Source organism: Aquarana catesbeiana, linkage group LG02, assembly GCF_042186555.1.
Source record: "Aquarana catesbeiana isolate 2022-GZ linkage group LG02, ASM4218655v1, whole genome shotgun sequence".
In the NCBI taxonomy this organism is placed as follows: domain Eukaryota; kingdom Metazoa; phylum Chordata; class Amphibia; order Anura; family Ranidae; genus Aquarana; species Aquarana catesbeiana.
In genome coordinates this window covers 136242947-136261123 of record NC_133325.1, presented here as the reverse complement: position 1 = coordinate 136261123, position 18177 = coordinate 136242947, and the positions used below count along the sequence as shown (strand labels likewise).

At 45.7% G+C, this 18177-nt stretch overlaps 1 long non-coding RNA gene across 1 annotated transcript; it reads left to right on the top strand.

The window, feature by feature from the left end:
- The first annotated feature begins 2210 nt into the window (after window positions 1-2210).
- On the top strand, window positions 2211-17916 carry LOC141129805 (uncharacterized). Its single transcript, XR_012241873.1, has 3 exons — window positions 2211-2612; window positions 2854-2952; window positions 16655-17916. It is a non-coding gene; the product is annotated as an uncharacterized lncRNA (long non-coding RNA).
- Window positions 17917-18177: the final 261 nt, after the last annotated feature.

Genomic DNA, 18177 nt, shown 5'->3' with positions numbered 1-18177 from the left:
ACCCCAATCCCATCCCGGCTCCATCCATTCCCCCCAATCCCATCCCGGCTCCATCCATCCCCCTGATCCCATCTCGGCTCCCTCCATCCCCCTGATTCCATCCCGGCTACCTCCATTCCCCCGATCCCATCCCAGCTTCATCTACCACACTGATCCCATCCCAGCTCTATCCATCCCCGATTCCATTCTGGCTCCATCCATTCCCCCGATCCCATTCCAGCTCTATTCACCTTCCCCCTCAATCCCATCCCTGCTCCATCCATTGTGGCAGGTTAAGGGGGGAGAGCCACACCAACGCACTTACCTGCTATGTGCCGGGGGTGACACCACGTTCTGACGCACCAGGTGACACCCACCCTAGTGACGCCACTGTGTGCTAGGGGGCACTTTAGGACTTGTGCTACAAGGGGGCTTGGATATGAAATCCACCCCCCCCCCCAGCACATGTCTTCTCCCATACCAACCCCCCCTAGCAAATATCCCCCCCCCCAATGAAACTGTCTGCCACAAAGGGGGTGACTCTAGGCACCCCACAAGAGATGTGTCTGCATTTGATGGGCAAAGTGGCTGCATTTGATGGGCACAGTGGCTGCATTTTATGGGAAAAGGGCTGCACTTGATGGCACAGTGGCTGCACTTGATGGCACAGTGGCTGCACTTGATAGCACAGTGGCTGCAACTGATGGCACAGCGGCTGCATTTGATGGGCACAGTGGCAGCTATTGAGGGCACAGTGGCTGCACTTGATGGCACAGTGGCTGCACTTGATGGGCACAGTGGCTGCAATTTATGGGGTTTTTTTTTAGAATCTTTCAGTTTGTTTGCACCCCATCCCCCCCCCCCCCAAGAATTGTGAGCACCAGCTGCCACTGACCTCTTGTATCATGTGTGCAGCCTCTGACCATCTCTTGTATCATCTGCACTCTCTGACCATCTCCTGTATCAAGTCTGCAGTCTCTGATCACCTTTTACTATGTCTACAGTCTCTGATCATCTCCTGTAGTATGTCAGCATAGTCTCTGCCCAACTCTTGTATCATGTCTGCAGTCTCTGACCATCTCTTGTATCATGTCTGCAGTCTCTGACCATCTCTTGTATCATGTCTGCAGTCTCTGACCATCTACTGTATCATGTCTGCGACTCTCTCACTCTGCGGAAGGTGCTCCAGAGCCCCCTCCACATTAGAGTTTAAATGCAAGTTGGAACTCTGTGATGTAAAGGGGAATGCAGTGGACTCTGATATAAAGGTAATCTTTGGTCACCAGAGCCCTCCCCTCCCTTACATTAGAGTTCCCTTTTACACCAAAGTCTGCAGGTTCCCCATTAGATCATGATCTGCAGCATTCCCCTTTTATATCAGCTTTCCCTTGCACTGTAAGGGGGAATCCTGCAGACTCTGATATATGGGGAAACTCTGTGCTGGCTGGGTTATATTAACCTGACCTTCATGTAAATGGAGAAATATGCGTGTAATATATAATATATATGTAATATATATATTTCATTAAAGAAGAATTGGTTTAGAAAATTCTATAAACGTTGAATTCATAGTTCATAGAATTTAAAACTCTTAATATATGCAATTTATACAATTAATTTTAATCGCTTGAATTATTTTTCCCATTATGGATGTGATTGGGGCCTCATGTCTCATATTTGCCTAAGGCCTCACAAAGCCTAGAGCTGCCTCTGCATCAAGGTAACTCGCTAGCGATAATGGCCCTACTGATGATGGGACCTACCCACAGCCTGGTCAGTATGAACCACGAAGAGCTAAAGAGATTCAAGGCCCTTAAATAGTAAAGTAAACATAAAAATATATGTGGGAAGGGTTTAACAGACCGAGCTGTCCAATAAAGCTGAGCATGCAATAGTCTTTTAGTTTCAGTATGTACTGGGATTTTCTTACACCAAGGAATTTGGCAATTAGGCATGTCCAAATACAGGAGTGTAAGAGCCCATTCACACAGGGGCAACACGACTTACAGCGCGACTTTGGGAGGCAACTTGGACACGACTTGAGTATGAATCACAGCGTGACTTGGGGCAACTTACAACACAACTTGAAGTCGCCTTCAGGACAGGGAACTTTACAAGTGGCCAATCAGAGCTTATCTGCTGTGTGTGAGAAGGAGAGAGCTGGCTGTTTAGTGGAGTAAATTACTTTCTGTTTCCTTTCTGCTTCCTGTAAAGTTGCCTCAGTATGAACGGTGATCAGACTTGGAGGCAACTTCCATTGAAATCAGTGGGTACAAGTCACCTTCTAGTCTGATTGAAGTAGTACAGGAACCTTTTCTGAAGTCGGAGTGACTGCAGTAGTGTCCATTAAGATGGATCCATTCACTTACATTGATTTTTTCATGTAGTGCGACTTGAGGCGACTACGGGCGACTTGAAGTCGGATCCAAAGTTGCCCCTGTGTGAATGGAGCCTAAAGGAGTGCCCATGACAGGACCAGCTGAGTGCAAGAAAGAATAGGTATTTTGCATGTCGATATACGTCAGCAAAGTGGCACGTTCCTGCGAATTGGCGTACAGGTACGTCTTCCCCTTTAAGAGACGCCGGAGACCTGATGCGCGTGGCCCGCGGACGCGATCGCCGTAAGCGATCTGGTAAGCTACAGTAAATTGTCATTTTGTTTTTGGATTTAGATACACTTTACTGATGAGTTAGAATAAGGTAGAACTTGTGAAGTTGTGATTAGAGTGCTAGATCTATGTGACATAAACATAACATTTCAATGTAAGTTTATATATTAACGTATAATAAATTCATTGTGATAATATCATCTAACAGAAAAGCCAAGCAGCGGTTACTTTTTTTTAATAAAGTTTCTATCAATTTATTTAACAGCTGTCATGGATGAACTATATCAAAAAGTTCTAAAGAATTTTGATAAACCAATGGGAAATTTAAATAGAATTTCAGGAGGCTCATCCAGAGAAAATAATGGTAAGTTGTCATGGCTATACTGTCTTTTTGTTTTAACTATAAGTGTAATCAACCAAAAACATATCGGTATTGAGAACTTCTCAAAACATACCAATAGCTGGGGCAGCTAAAATAAAAATAATGTCCACAGGCTGGTTGCCACCCGTTGGTTGCTGTAGACCTGTCTCTTCAATGAGAGGGCACAGAATTCAGAGCTTTCGTATTGTACACGAGAGGGAGATGCTCTATGCAGGCTGGCAGCACCAAGCACTACCTGGCAGGTGATCACAGCATAGCTCTATCCTTGACGTTATCCAGCCAGCAGAAGAGCAGTGTGAGACATAGATCATATCCCCACTAACTCACTCACTGCCTAGGAGATTGCTAGTCACTTTAAAAATAAGATTGATTCAATTTGTGATGAAATCTCCGCTCTACAGGTATCTCCCCCACTTAACACCCCATGTGAACATGTACAATAACACACCCCTTATTCAAACCTGCTACTATAGACGAAGTTGCTAAACTCATTTCCAATGCCCACCTAACCACCTGTCCCATGGACCCTATTCCCTCTCAAATACTATGGTCACCCTTTGACTCTATCCTACATAATCTAACCAACATCTTCAATCTCTCCCTCTCTTCTGGCATCTTCCCCAATGCTCTAAAACATGCACTGCGGTCGCTCCCATATTTAAAAAGCCGTCCTTGGACCCAACCAATCTTAACAATCTATGTCCTATCTCCTTGCTCCCCTTTTTCCTCTAAACTCCTTGAGTGCCTGGTCTACAACCAGCAGAGTGACCACCTCATTAAGAATAACTTTCTTGATTCCTTTCAGTCTGGATTTTTCCCTCAACACTCCACAGAAACTGCTCTTCTAAAACGCATGAATGACTTACTAACAGCAAAAACCAATGGACACTATTCTGTACTCCTACTTCTGGACCTTTCAGCTGCCTTCGATACTGTTGACCACCCCCTCCTCCTCTATAAGCTTTACTCCGTCGGTCTCTGTGACTGTGCTTTTCACTGGCTCTCATCCTTCCTATCCCACGACACCTTCAGTGTCACCTACAATTCTACTTCCTCCTCTCCTCTTCCTTTCTTCGTCAGGTTCCCCAAGGTTCTTGGACCTCTCCTATTTTCAATCTACACCTCCTCCCTGGGTCAGCTGATAGCCTCCCATGGTTTCCAATATAATTTCTACGCTGATGACACCCAAATCTATCTCTCCACCCCTCAACTCACTCCGTCAGTCTCCTCACGCATCACTAACTCACTAATAGACATATCTGTATGGATGTCAGACCACTTCCTCAAACTCAACTTGTCCAAAACTAAGCTCATAATATTTCCTCCCCCATGTACCTCTTCCCCTGACTTCTCTGTCAAGAGCAATGGCACAACCATCCACCCATCCCCACATGCTAGGGTGCTAGATGTTATCCTGGATTCTGAACTCTCCTTTTGGCCCCACATCCAATCCCTTTCCAAAGCTTGCAGCCTCAACCTTTGCAAAATTTACAGACTACGTCCCAAACTTCTAGCCAATGAAACTACAAAGCTCCTGATTCACTCCCTGATTATCTCTCACCTCGACTACTGCAACTCCCTCCTCATTGGCTTACCTTTAATTAGGCTATCCCCCCTTCAGTCCATCATGAATGCTGCTGCCAGACTCATCCACCTTAAAAAAAACACTCGGTGTCTGCTACCCCTCTCTGACAATCCCTCCATTGGGTGCCACCCACCCAACGAATTATATTCAAAATACTAACAATAACTTACAAAGCCATCCAAAACTCTGCCCCCGGCTACATCACTAGCCTAGTCTCAAAATACCAACCAAGGCGTCCTTTTCATTCCTCCCAAGACCTCCTGCTCTCTAGCTCCCTCATCACCTCCTCCCATACTCGCCTCCAGGACTTCTTCCGAGCCTCTCCCATCCTCTGGAGTTCCCTACCCAATCTGTCAGACTTTCTCCAAATCTATCCACTTTTAGGCGATCCCTGAAAAACTTCTCTTCAGAGAAGCCTATCCTGCCTCCACGTAACAACTGTACTTTCATTTTCTTCATTAGATCATCCCCCACAGTTTTTTACCCTTTTGTATCACTTGACCCTCCCTCCTAGATTGTAAGCTCTAACAAGCAGGGCCCTCAGATTCCTCCTGTATTGAATTGTATTGTAATTGTACTGTCTGCCCTAACATTGTAAAGTGCTGCGCAAACTGTTGGCGCTATATAAATCCTGTATAATAATAGTGGGGCTTACCAAATCCCACTGACACCAAAAGCGGAAATTATTCCTCTCGCAGACACCAATTATGGAGCACTGTTCTTTGCACTGAGACCAACAATGGGGAACCATTCCTCCTTTGATATCAACAATGGGGCCCTTCCTCGGAGTCACAATGAGACCTTGGCTCCTCCCCTCCTTAGGAAACACCCCGTCAGCCAATAAAAATCGAATTCACCCTGCCGGACTTCAGTTATTGGTGTTTCCTCTGGCGGGGAGACACCACTAGGAACTAGGCCAGACAGTCAGGAAGGCTGAGGCTATTGGGCCCTGCAGGGGAGGCCGGGGCTCCCAGGCACAGCGGTGGGTCACATACCTGGGCACAAAGATAATTTTTGCCACTCCATCTTCTCTGTGCAGGTGGAAGATCCGGGGTCCCACTATCGCATCCACAGGGATGCAGGAGGGAGGCAGCTCCACTCTCCTCGAACGCTGGTGCAGCCGCAGTGGAACTCGGGTAGGCTGATTGGCGGGTGACGTCACTCCCGGTTATGGGCGGACGCTTCCCGTTGACCCACGGCTTCCGGTTCCGGGTCGTGGATGCTGATAGGCCGGGCGCAGGCTGGAGAGGATAGGGGAATGTGGCACAGGCATAGTGAGGCTCCACAGGCGACCACCAAGCGCGGCCATGTCTGAAGAGGAACCAGCCCAAATAGCACACAGCGATGCCAGCTCCAGCCATCCGAAGGTAAGGGAAACCTGGGGAGGACTCCCCCTTACCTCAGGTTCCCCCCTCCACTATATGGTTCCTAAAGGTGGGGGGGTCCCTCTGGGTGGTCAGAGGTGAGAGAGGCTCAGGAGGACCTTAAGAGGCCTGGAGTATATCCCTGGGTGTTTTTCCTATGTGCAGGCTGGAGAGGGAGGGGGTACATAGGACCTGTTAATTATGCCCAATGTCCCCTTGTGTATTTCAGGGCAAAGCTATGGACTGTATAGATGCACAGGTCAGAGAAAGGGCATCAGAGCAGGAGGTGGCTTCAGTGAAAGAGCTTTCCTCCACATTTCAGTCGTTTAAGACTTTGAGAGGTTTCAGGTTCCCGCTGCAGCTCCATCACCAGCACCCCAAGTCACAACCCCTCCACAAGCATAACAGAGTTCAGCACCGATACTGCCGGACACCCTTTCCAGAGAGGAAAGAACTCCTTCGGTCTCCGGGGAGGAGACTGGGGAGGAACTGGACAGTGCAGCCTCGGGTTCCCAAGCGGAATCAGAGGGAGAAGGCCGGGACAGGGAGTCCAGCAGGCGTTCATGATAACTTTCCCTAGAAGAGGTAAAGGACCTCTTGGGGGGTATTTACACCACTCTAGGCATTTAGGCAGACAAGAAGCCCCTGACACTCCATGATCAGATGTACAAGGGCATGGGAGAATAGAAAAAAGTTTTCCCGGTCCATAATGCTCTGGTGGAAACCCAACCCCTGGATGGACACAGACTGGAAGTGGTGCTAGACCACATAGCGGATAAAAAGAAATCTTTCCCTATCAAGTGCAAGCCCCCAGTCCAAGCGAAAAAGGGGTGAACCTAATCCAGAGGGAGAGAAGAAAGTTTGGGGCCAAAGGGGCAAGGGCAGAGGGGGTGCAATTTTTCGCCCTCCTGAAAAGCCCCATAAAACCCAATGATGTTCCAGCCACGGTGGGGGGAAGACTGAGGGCTTTCTTCCCACAGTGGGAGGCAGTCTCCTCCAGTCAATTTAATTCCGGTCACCAAGGTGGTGACCACGGACGCAAGCGCCAAAGGCTGGGACACACACCTAGGAACCCTGCTGACACAGGGCACCTGGGAGGGCAAGGAGTTCAAAAGGTCGTCCAATTGGAAGGAACTGAAAGCCATCGCGTTGGCACTCAGGTCCTTCTGGAAGGAAATACAAGGCCATCACATACAAGTGCAGTCAGACAACTCCTCTGTGGTCGCATATATAAACAAGCAAGGCGGTACGAGGAGCGGAGTCCTGGTGGCCCTGGCAACAGAGATTCTGAACTGGGCCAAGGACAATGCACAGTCTCTCTCGGCGGTTTATCTAAAAGGGGAAAAGTGATTGGGTCCTCAACCAGGAGGTCTTCGATCTCATATCCAGAAGATGGGGACTCCCAGAGGTGGAACTTTTCATGACAAAGGAGAACACGAAAACCCCTTGATTCTTCTCCCTGAACAGGTGGGAAGGCGCACTGGGGGTGGATGCTCTGACACAGAGCTGGCATTTTGCAAACTGCTATGCCTTCCCGCCACCGGTCTTACTGCGGGCAGTTCTGAGAAAATTTCAGGCGGAGAACACCTCTCTGATCCTGGTGGCACCACACTGGCCCAAAAGGTCCTGGTTCTCGGTTCTGAAACAACTACCAGTAGAGCCCCCATGGTTCCTGCCAGTCCAGGAGGACCTTCTCTCGCAGGATCTGGTATTTTGTCTCCGGGTGCATCGCTGGAACCTTGCTTGGCTACTGAGGAGGGCTTGCTGAAATCCAAAGGGTTTTCAGAGAGGTTGGCATCCACTCTGCTTGATAGCAGAAAGAAGGAGACACGCCTGATATACCAAAGGGTCTGGAAAGGCTTTAATGACTGGTGTGCAGGAAGCTCCTTCACGGTACAGAGCCCCATAGCAGTCCTGGAGTTTTTGCAGTGTGGGGCAGACAAGGGGTTAGACATGGACATCTTAAAGAGCCAGGTATCGGCGCTCAGTGTATTTTTGGAAAAAACGCTAGCCTCCAATCCTTGGGTGGTTAGATTTTTCAAAGCACTAGGGAGGCAGAGGCCGGTTCAGGGTCCACCCTTCCCTAAGTGGGACCTATCTTTGGTCTTACAGGCCCTAGTAGGGGCCCCCTTTGAACCTTTAAAGGAATGTTCACTAAAACTTCTTATTTTTAAGACAATTTTTTTGGTAGCTGTAACAACTGCCAGGAGGGTCAGTGAGCTAGAAGCTTTGTCAGTCAGACCCCCTTTTTTGTTTTCCCGGACCGAGTCGTTTTTAAGACGGATCCGGCATTCTTACCAAAAGTGGCTTCAAAGTTTCATAGAAGCCAGGAGATGGTTCTACCCGCATTCTGCCCTAATCTCTCAGGAGAAAGGGAATTTAAGTTTCATATATTAGATGTAAGGAGATGTATCCTGCAGTACTTGGAGCTGACAAAATCCGTGAGGAAGACAGAATCCTTGTTTGTTTTGTTTTTAGGGGCAAGAAAAGGGAATAAAGCCTCCAGAAGCACTATAGCTAGGTGGCTTAGGTTAGCCATTGGCCAGGAAGCAGGAAAGGAAGTTCATTCTACTAGAGCTATGGCAGCTTCGCAAGAGGAAAGGGCTGGAGCACTGCCAGAGCAAATTTGTAAAGCAGCAATGTGGTCCAGTTTTTCCACCTTTGTAAAACATTACAGGGTGGATCTGGTGTCGGCAAATGATCAGGCCTTTGGGCGAAAGGTTTTGCAAGCCGTAGTCCCACCCTAAGTGGTAAGTGCTCATTTATTCTCTCATTGTGGCTGTCCTGAAAGACCGTGGGGGAAAATTAAAGTTACTCTTACCGGTAACGTCTTTTCCAGTAGTCTTTCAGGACAGCACTAGTTACCCACCCGAATTTATGGGGGTTCTTGAGGAGGACCTCAATAAAGGCACTGTAGTAATATGTTACGGTATGTTATTGATGTGTTCTTGTGTTTCCCCAGGTGGCCGGAGTTGCTCTTGAAAAAACTGAGGACCGGCAGGGGGAAGTTGATTTTTATTGGCTGGCACTGTTTTTCCTAAGGAGGGTAGGAGCCAAGGTCTCATTGTGGCTGTCCTGTAAGACTACTGGAAAAGACATTACCAGTAAGAGTAACTTTAATTTTCACATCCACTGGCAGTTGGTTTTTAACGCCCACTAACAGGCCATTATTTACTTCCACTGACCACAGGATGCAGGGAAAACTAACAGGGCCCTTTTAGGGGGGGTGCATTTTTTTACATTATATGTAAAGTTCTGAGAGAAAGATGCCGCTCAAACCCACCCATTGCTTTGGCAGTGTGGGGCCTCAGCCAGTACTGCTCCAGGCATGCCTCCTGGTGTGTTTTACCCCACCCAAAAGGAAATGTGTTAAAAGGAAATTGAGAAGACAAAAGATATTAAAAAAAAAATTATAAAAATATGGAAAAATAAAAAGACGATAAACAAGATTCAAAGGAAAATGTGTGAAAATATAAAGAAAATAAAACTGTCACTAAATGACTAAATAAAGAGGCAAGAAAAATGGGAGTAAAAAAGAGTGAGGAAGATAATGTAGTATAGTGTAAATAAGTAAAAAAAAAGAGGGATAGAAAGGAAGTGAGAAAAATGGATGCATCCCCTGGTCAGGGATGTCATATAGGACATTAGAGAATACTATTTTTAAAGGAACGTACAAAAACCACTCCACAGAGTAGATAAATAAATCATGAGTTTGTTAGCTCTCACATGGATGCACTAAGAAGACTAGATACTAAGCCAAGGGGAGCAGAAAACAACAGTCAAAAGACCTGCTTAACAAGGTAATGAAACTTTACAAAGATGGAAAAGGATATAAAAAGATATCCAAAGCCTTGAATATGCCAGTCAGTACTGTTCAATCTTTTAATAAGAAGTGGAAAATTTGGGGATCTCTTGATACCAAGCCAATGTCAGGTAGATCAAGAAAGATTTCATCCACAACTGCCACAAGAATTGTTCGGGATACAAAGAAAAACCCACAGGTAACCTCAGGAGAAATACAGGCTGCTCTAGAAAAAGATGGTGAGATGGTGTGGTTGTTTTTAAGGAGCAAAATACGGTGATACTTGAACAAAAAAGCTGCATGGTCAAGTTGCCAGAAAGAAGCCTTTACTGCACAAGTTCCACAAAAAAGCCTGGTTACAATATGCCCAACAACACCTTGACATACCTCATTGGGCTTTTTTGTGGCATTGACACAGTAAAGGCTTCCTTCTGGCAGCTCAACCATGCAGCTCTTTTTTGTTCAAGTATCGTTGAATTGTGTTCTTTAAAAACAACCACACTGTCTTTTTAAAGAGCATCCTGTATTTCTCTTGAGGTTACCTGTGTGTTTTTCTTTGTATCCTGGGCAATTCTTCCACCAGTTGTGGCTGCAATCTTTCTTGGTCTACCTGACCTTGGCTTGGTATCAAAAGAGTCCCGAATTTTCCACTTCTTAATAAGGGATTAAACAGTACTGACTGGCATATTCAAGGCTTTGGGTATCTTTTTTTTATAGCCTTTATAAAGTTTCATTACTTTGTTACGCAGGTATTTTGACTGTTCTTTTCTACCTCCTCATGGCTCAGTGTCGAGCCTGCTTAGTGCATCCATGAGAGAACTAACAAATTTGTTGACTAATTATACACACACACTAATTGTTATTTAAAAAGCCACAAATGTGAGAAATTAACCTTTAATTGCCATTTTAACCTATGTGTTCCACCTTTTGTGTCTGTACCAAGGCAAAACATTCCAAGGTATGTAAACTTTTGATCAGGGCCATTTGGATGATTTCTGTAATCAATATGATTTTAAAAGGAGACAAAAAACTTTGTGATAATAAATGGCTTCATGTCATCACTATCCTTAAATGAAAGACAGTTTTTTGCCATGACTTTCAATATAAATGCCAAAATTTCACAATTTCTGCCAGGGTGTGCAAACTTTTGAGCACAACTGTATGAACTTGGTTACACACCACAGGCTTATTCTAGTGTAATGCCACCCATTTCCGCAGCTGTTGTTATACTGGGGATTTGCATATTATAAAATAATATTGAGTATAACATCAGGCAATTGGTCAACTGCCAAACCATATATGTGATTTATGTAATCAATTGTGTAAAATGTAATATCCAATATGTCGGTCGAATGACAAGACGCCTTTTTTCCGCCATTCCCCCTTCTCCCCCTTTTAGTGTCTCCTCTCATCTCCATCAACCTCTGGAATACATTTTTGAAAATGTTTTTTTGTAATTCAATTTTTTTAAATTATTTTTTTGTATACATTTGTTTTCATCTAAACCTTCTTAATTTTTTTACATCCATGAGTATATGCTTGTTGTATTTTGCGCAAGATCTGTAACATATATTTTATCACTCTGTGGAGTGATTTTTTTTTTTTTAATGTTGCTTTAAATTTGTATTCTCTGATGTCCACTGAGTTTTTTTAATCTTCATTTTTGTTTTTTTACACATCCATTTTTTTATGCTTCTCACTTCCTATCTATTGCCTTCATCCTTATATTCACCTTTTTTCTACTTATTCACACTACACTACATGATCTTTCTTCTCCTTTTTTATTACATTTTTCCTTGCCTCTTTTTTTATCATCATGTGGTCATAGCTTTATTTTCTTCACATCTTCACTCAACATTATTCATTTATTTATTATCCATTGTCTTTTTTTTCTCAGCATTCTTTATTATTCTCTTTCGTTTTTTCTTCTTCTATTTTTTCTATTTTTCCTTTGAATCTTATTCCCCTTTTTTATTCTTCTATATTTTTATATTTTTGTTTTTCCACATTAATACCTCCCTTTTTTTTTCTTTTTTAAATCTTTTGTCTTCTTCATTTCAATTAGCGTTCGTCCCAATATTTTTATATTGCGCCGCCTCCCTAATACATGTGCCCGGCCCTTAATCTACATGCAGGGCGCAGGATGCATGGATTTCATTTTTTTTTTAAGCACATGATTGGAGCTTGAGGCTCTAATTGGCTTAGAATAAAGGGTGGACTTGGGGCGCAGAGTATTGCGCCCTGAGCCCACCCATTTGTGTGACAATAGCAAATTAATATTCGCTATTGTCTTCCTGATTATTAGTCTGAGTCTTAGGACTGCAGTGACTCGTGGTGGGTGTGTCCTCTGTATCTGGAGCCGCAGCCAAAAGAGTGTTTCAGGCAGCAATGGAGGAGAACGGATCGCGAAGATGGCGGTTTGCCCTGGCCTGTGCACCTTCCTCATCACCCTCATCATACCCAGCCTGACCCAGTACATCTAGGTCAGTCCGGTATATGTATATGTGATATATAATGTTCCTCCACGGGGACACCGCAAGAGCTGTCATGGTGGTGGGAATATTTCTCTTTCGTTCATTGACAGACACAGCCTTCTTTATTCAGAAACATAGGGTTATATCCAGGAGTAGGACACTAGGCAGACAAAAAGACTTGACTATGCCCATGGGCAGTCCTAGGTGATATACACCCCCCTCTCTGCTACAGGCCTTCAGTTTTTTTCTGCCTAGTCAGGAGTAAGGACCTAGTTCCCTGTTGGGATCTCTTGTCCTGGCAATTTTATTTATTTATTTATTTATTTTCCCTGGATTTTTCCGGTGAGATCTACAATCAACTGCCGGGCTGGGCGACGGGCTGGACATTCGATCCAGTGGTCACCTCAGTCTGGCCAGCGAGCGTGTGCAGACCGCAGTTACGCGCTAGGTCAGCCGCGACATAGCCCCACTGGACGGGGGCTGGCCCTGCGAGTTAAACGTCTTGCGAGGTCGCATACGACTGGGTCTCGGCTCGAGTCGCAGCATCCCTCATGGCCGACAGCCCCCCCACTTAGGATCTGTCTGGAGTGATGCACGCTTGGTCCTGGTATGGTGAGTAAAGGTCCCCCTCTCCCCTTAGGGTTTTTTTTGTGGCGGACGCGGGCCACTCCCCTCAGGTTAGTCAGTCCTGTGGGTCCCCTCTATCCCTGCACCTTCTTTTCCTAGCCCTGGAGGTCCCTTGGAGCCCCCCTCTTCCCCTCCCCATATGAGGTAGTGTGCCTGTGGTGGGTCCAGGGGGACGGGGTTGAATACTGGTGGGCTAGGGGTGTGCACCGCCTAGGATCCGGGCACTGGGTCAGGTGCCCGGATCCTCTCTTTTTCTCTCGATTTCATCCTAGGAGGCTACAGGGTTCTCCTGCATGGTGCTGCTGCGCCAGTGAGGAATTTCTGTTCTGGGCTATCTGGACGACCTTCTGCTGAGAGCAAAGTCCTCAGCAGCCCTAAGGGGCGACATGGAGATCACTGTTCAGACTCTGGCAGATTTTGGGTGGCTGATAAATTACCAAAAGTCTGCATTGACCCCAGTTCAGAAATTGGTTTATCTGGGTCTGACTCTGGATGCTGCTCGGGCCAGAGTGGTCCATCCGCAGGACAAACTCCAGAAATTACGGGCGGCAGCCCGCTCGCTGCTGTCCAGCTGGTGGGTCTCCCTACGGACTTGCATGCGGGTACTGGGCCTGATGGTGTCTACATTTGAGGTGGCCCTGTTCGCTTAGTTTCATACGAGACCCCTGCAAAAGGAAATCTTGTTAAAATGGGACAAATGTGCCAAGTCTCTAGACAGTCAGATTCGGCTAAGTCAAAGAGCCAAAGGGTCCCTGATCTGGTGGCTTTGTTCCCTGGCTCTTCAGCAGGGGAAATCTTTTCTCCTGCTGTACTGGACGGTGGTCACCACCGATGCCAGTCTGCCCGGGTGGGGAGGAGTCCTGGGCCTGAACTCGGCTCAGGGTCACTGGACGCTGGAGGAATCCAGGCTACCTATCAACATCCTGGAACTCCGGGCGATCAGACTCTGTCTGGATCACTGGATGGATCAGCTGCAGGGGCTCCCGATAGGGATCCAGTCAGACAATGCCACGGCAGTGGCCTATGTCAACCACCAGGGAGGAATGAGGAGTGTGTTAGCCGGCCTGGTAGTAGATTCTACAGTGGGCAGAACGTTTTGTCCCGGCCATCTCCGCCGTTCACATTCCGGGGGTGGACAACTGGCAGGCGGATTACCTAAATCGTCAAGTATTGGACCAAGGGGAGTGGTCTCTCCATCAGGTGGTATTTCAACTGATCTGCCTACGCTGGGGATCTCCAGAGGTAGATCTGATGGCATCCCGAAACAACAGCAAGGTGCAGAGGTTTGTGGCCAGGTCTCGGGACCCTCTGGCGGATGCCTCAGACGCTCTGGTCGCTCCGTGGGGCCAGTATCGTCTGATCTACGCCTTTCCTCCTCTCAAGCTTCTGCCACGGCTGTTGCGCAGGATCGAGGCCGAAGGCATTCCGGCCATTCAAGTGGCCCTGGACTGGCCACATCAGTCTGGTGCGTCTGGCCGCAGATGCCCCCTGGCGGCTGACTCTCAAGGAGGATCTGCTAACCCAAGGGCCAATCTTCCACCCTGCCTTACCGTCGCTGGCTTTAATGGCCTGGCTATTGAAAGCCAGGTTTTGAAGGATAGGGGCTTATCTGCGTTGGTGATTCCATTTCAGGATATTCGAGAAATTCCCCTGCTCACGCTATCAGAGAAGGTGGCCTTCTTGGTGCTGCTCGCAGGGTGTCAGAGTTGGCGGCGCTATCCTGTCGCACGCCCTACCTGGTGATTCACGAGGACAAGGTGGTGCTTCGTCCTTGTCCTTCTTTCCTTCCAAAGGTTGTCTCTGATTTCCATTTAAATGAAGACATCGTGTTGCCTTCTCTATGTCCCCCGGCCGCAACATCCAAGGTAATTGGCCTTTTGGCTGCCACTGAGTCTTTTCAAAGGTCAGACTCTTTGTTCATGATCACGGATGGCCCAAAAAAGGGGATATCTGCTTCCTCAGCGACCATCTCTAGATGGATCAGGCAGACGGTGACTCAGGCCTATGCTATCAAGGGTCAGGTTCCTCCCTTCCCGGTGAAGGCGCACTCGACTCGGGTGCTGAGTGCCTCCTGGGCCTTCCGTCATCAGGCGCCAGTAACGCAAGTTTGCAAGGTGGACACCTGGTCGTCGGTGCACACTTTCACAAAGTTTTACAAAGTGGATGTGCTGGCATCTGCGGATGCTTCTTTTGGCCGCAAGGTTCTGCAGGCTGCGGTCCAGAGGGTTTTTTCCCTTGTGAAGGGTTTTTTTGCTGGTCAGGTGGGCTCCAGGTTGTTTTCACTGAGCTCCAGGTTGTCTGGTTGGCGTGGGGTTTATTTGTTTTTGTTGGCTGCCTCACCCCTCATGTTTGTCACTGCTTTGGGACATCCCTATGGTTCTGAATAAAGAAGGCTGTGTCTGTCAATGAAGGAAAGAGAAAATGAGATTTTTGACTTACCGTAAAATCCGTTTCTCTGAGTTCATTAACAGGCACAGCACCCACCCCTCTATGGAGTTTTTAATACTTCTGATACTGCTTGTTACATAACTGAAGGCCTGTAGCAGAGAGGGGGTGTATATCACCTAGGACTGCCCATGGGCGTAGCCAAGTCTTTCTGTCTGCCTAGTGTCCTACTCCTGTAGGGAGCGATATAACCCTATGGTTCTGAATAAAGAAAGCTTTGTCTGTCAATGAACTCAGAGAAACGGATTTTACTGTAAGTCAAAAATCCTATTATCCACCTGTACGGAAAGAGGAGCCCGGCCTCTGTGTGTGCAGTGAATTCATGGACTGGGTGATGTATAGTGTATATACCCTCCTGGTCCCATCCATCTCCCGCTGAGGGTGGGGGGGGCATTAGTTTGCAGTTGACATCTATGCAGATATCCAAAAGTGATAGAAGGCACGGAGAAAATTCTATTTTAGTTCTAATTTTTTTTAGGTTTTAGAAATAGACCCATTTTTGTCTTATTGCCCACAAAGATCCTATGCTGCATGTCATAACATCAAAACACATAATGGTCATGAGAAGCAACTTATTTGTATTGACACCCTGTGGCACTACTCTTGGCCTCTAAAACTGGCACATAAATTGGGCATTTTATCTTTTTATGTGTACTAGTGTGTTTTCTTCTCAGTCTTATGCCCCGTACACACGAGTGGATTTTCAGTCGGAAAAAACTTGGATGGTTTTTCCGATGGAATTCCACTCAAGCTTGCCTTGCATACACACGGTCACACAAAAGTTCTCTGAACTTTCGACCGTCAAGAAGGCAGTGACGTACAACACTACGAGCCAAGAAAATGAAGTTCAATGCTTCCGAGCATGCGTCGAATTGTTTGCGAGCATGCGTAGGAATTTTGCGCGTAGGAATTTGTACAGACGATCGCAATTTCGGATAGGAACTTTTCCGGACCGAAAAATAGAGAACACGCTCTCAATCTTTTGCTGGCTCGAATTCCGCCATCAAAAGACTGATGGAGCATACACACGGTCGCATTCTCTGACAAAAAGCTCTCATTGGAGTTTTGCTGGCGGAATTTCCGATCGTTTGTACGCGGCATAACAGTATTTTTTTTTTTTTTTGCTTTTCTATATTTGTTATCTCCTTTCATCCTTCCTGGACCTACTGTGCCCACATTGGATGTACCAGACGGCACACTATAGTGAATATTCTGTATTTCAATGCGCCAGTCTTATTTGACAATGTCTGATTGCATGACCCACTTATTGTACATTCTTTTCTGTATTGTTCATTTTGAAATTCAGTAAAACATTTATGCAGAAAAAAAAATGGGCATTTTATATATTTGTAATACCTGGTAACAACCTGTGTTTATGTTCTTATAGGGGATGAAGACGAAGATGAACTCATTATTTTAAGAAAAGAACTCCCTCCTGACCAATCTGTGTCTTTAAGCTTGATCTTCTCGATATGGTTCTTGTCACTAGTTGTCATACCTTTAATTGCCTTAATTGTAGGTGCTCTTTGTACATGTTGTGCCCTCAGGGTAATTGATGACTTAGATAATTAATGTTAATCAATTTAAAGAGTTTTAATGAATAATAAGCTATATACAAAGCATATGTGAGTATGCAGGTTTATTTAATTTCATCTCTGGGCAGAACTTATAGAAATGTATTACATTTCTCACCCATGTAGGGCCTTTATTTGTATGTACAGTAAGCTCTTCTAAGTTTCTGCAAGCTTTATTCAAATTCAGGTTTCCATCCCAGCATTTCCTGTGGGGTAGACTGGTCACCTCTACCTTTTACAACTTTACACAGCAGGAAAACATTTAAGAAATACCTGCTGAAGGATTATGTTGATGGATAGAGGATTGATGGGGCAAACCTAAAAATTAGCTTGCAAAACAACAGATTGTTTAAAAACATAAAATGGAAGATCTGCTCTATTGAAAGCCCATTTCCAAAGGTGTTTTTTTTTTTTTTTAAAGAAAACCTACCTTGGCCCCAGCTTTTGAAGCACAGGAGATGTCACCATGCCTCATTCCTACCTCCTGGAATAGCTGAATAATTAAAATCCTTGTGCATTCTCACAAGATTTTGAGTCCCCAGCTATCGCAGGAGGCAGCAGATAGACATAATGACATCGTCCACACTTCCTGGAAGAATCTAATGCTTGGGCCAGGGTATTTTTTTCTTCTTATAGCAGCAGAAAAATGTTGCCTTTGTTGGCAATTTGACTAATTAAGCAGACCTTAAAAGCGGACCCTTTTAAATACAATATCTGCTTTAAATGTAGCCGAGAAATTAGGTCCCCTGCTCTGCCAAACAGAGATGTGATGTGGGGCAGAGCTGTGTAAGCTCAGTACAAGCTGGACAGAATCACAAATCATTTGAAAGGTAAAGCAGCTACTTTATACATAATAAGTATTGAACACGCCACAATTTTTCTAGGTAAATATATTTCTAAAAGTGCTGTTGACATGAAATTTTCACCACATGGGTTGTGGTTTACTGTGAGATCCAAGTGTTCGGTGTGCTGTGTTTTGGAGTTTTATTCTGCTTATTTTGGATTTACAAAATGTGAGTTTAATAATTGAAGAGTGTGAGTGTTTACAATAAACTGGTTATACGATTTTACACTATTGGAGCACTATTTTTATTTACATGTGGAACGATTCCTGCACACATTTTTGCATGTTTGAGTTGACGATTTAACCCTTCTCATGTGGTTATAAAAAGCACATTAGCCTGACATGAGAGTGTAGGCAATTGGAGTCGGTGAGTGGATTTCTTTAGGGAGTGGGTTCACTCAACACTTGGGTGTGGTGGAAGCTGCCAAGAAGATATCACCATTCAAAGGACTTTATATATAGGACTTTTTTAAGCCGTTTATTTAAATCAAT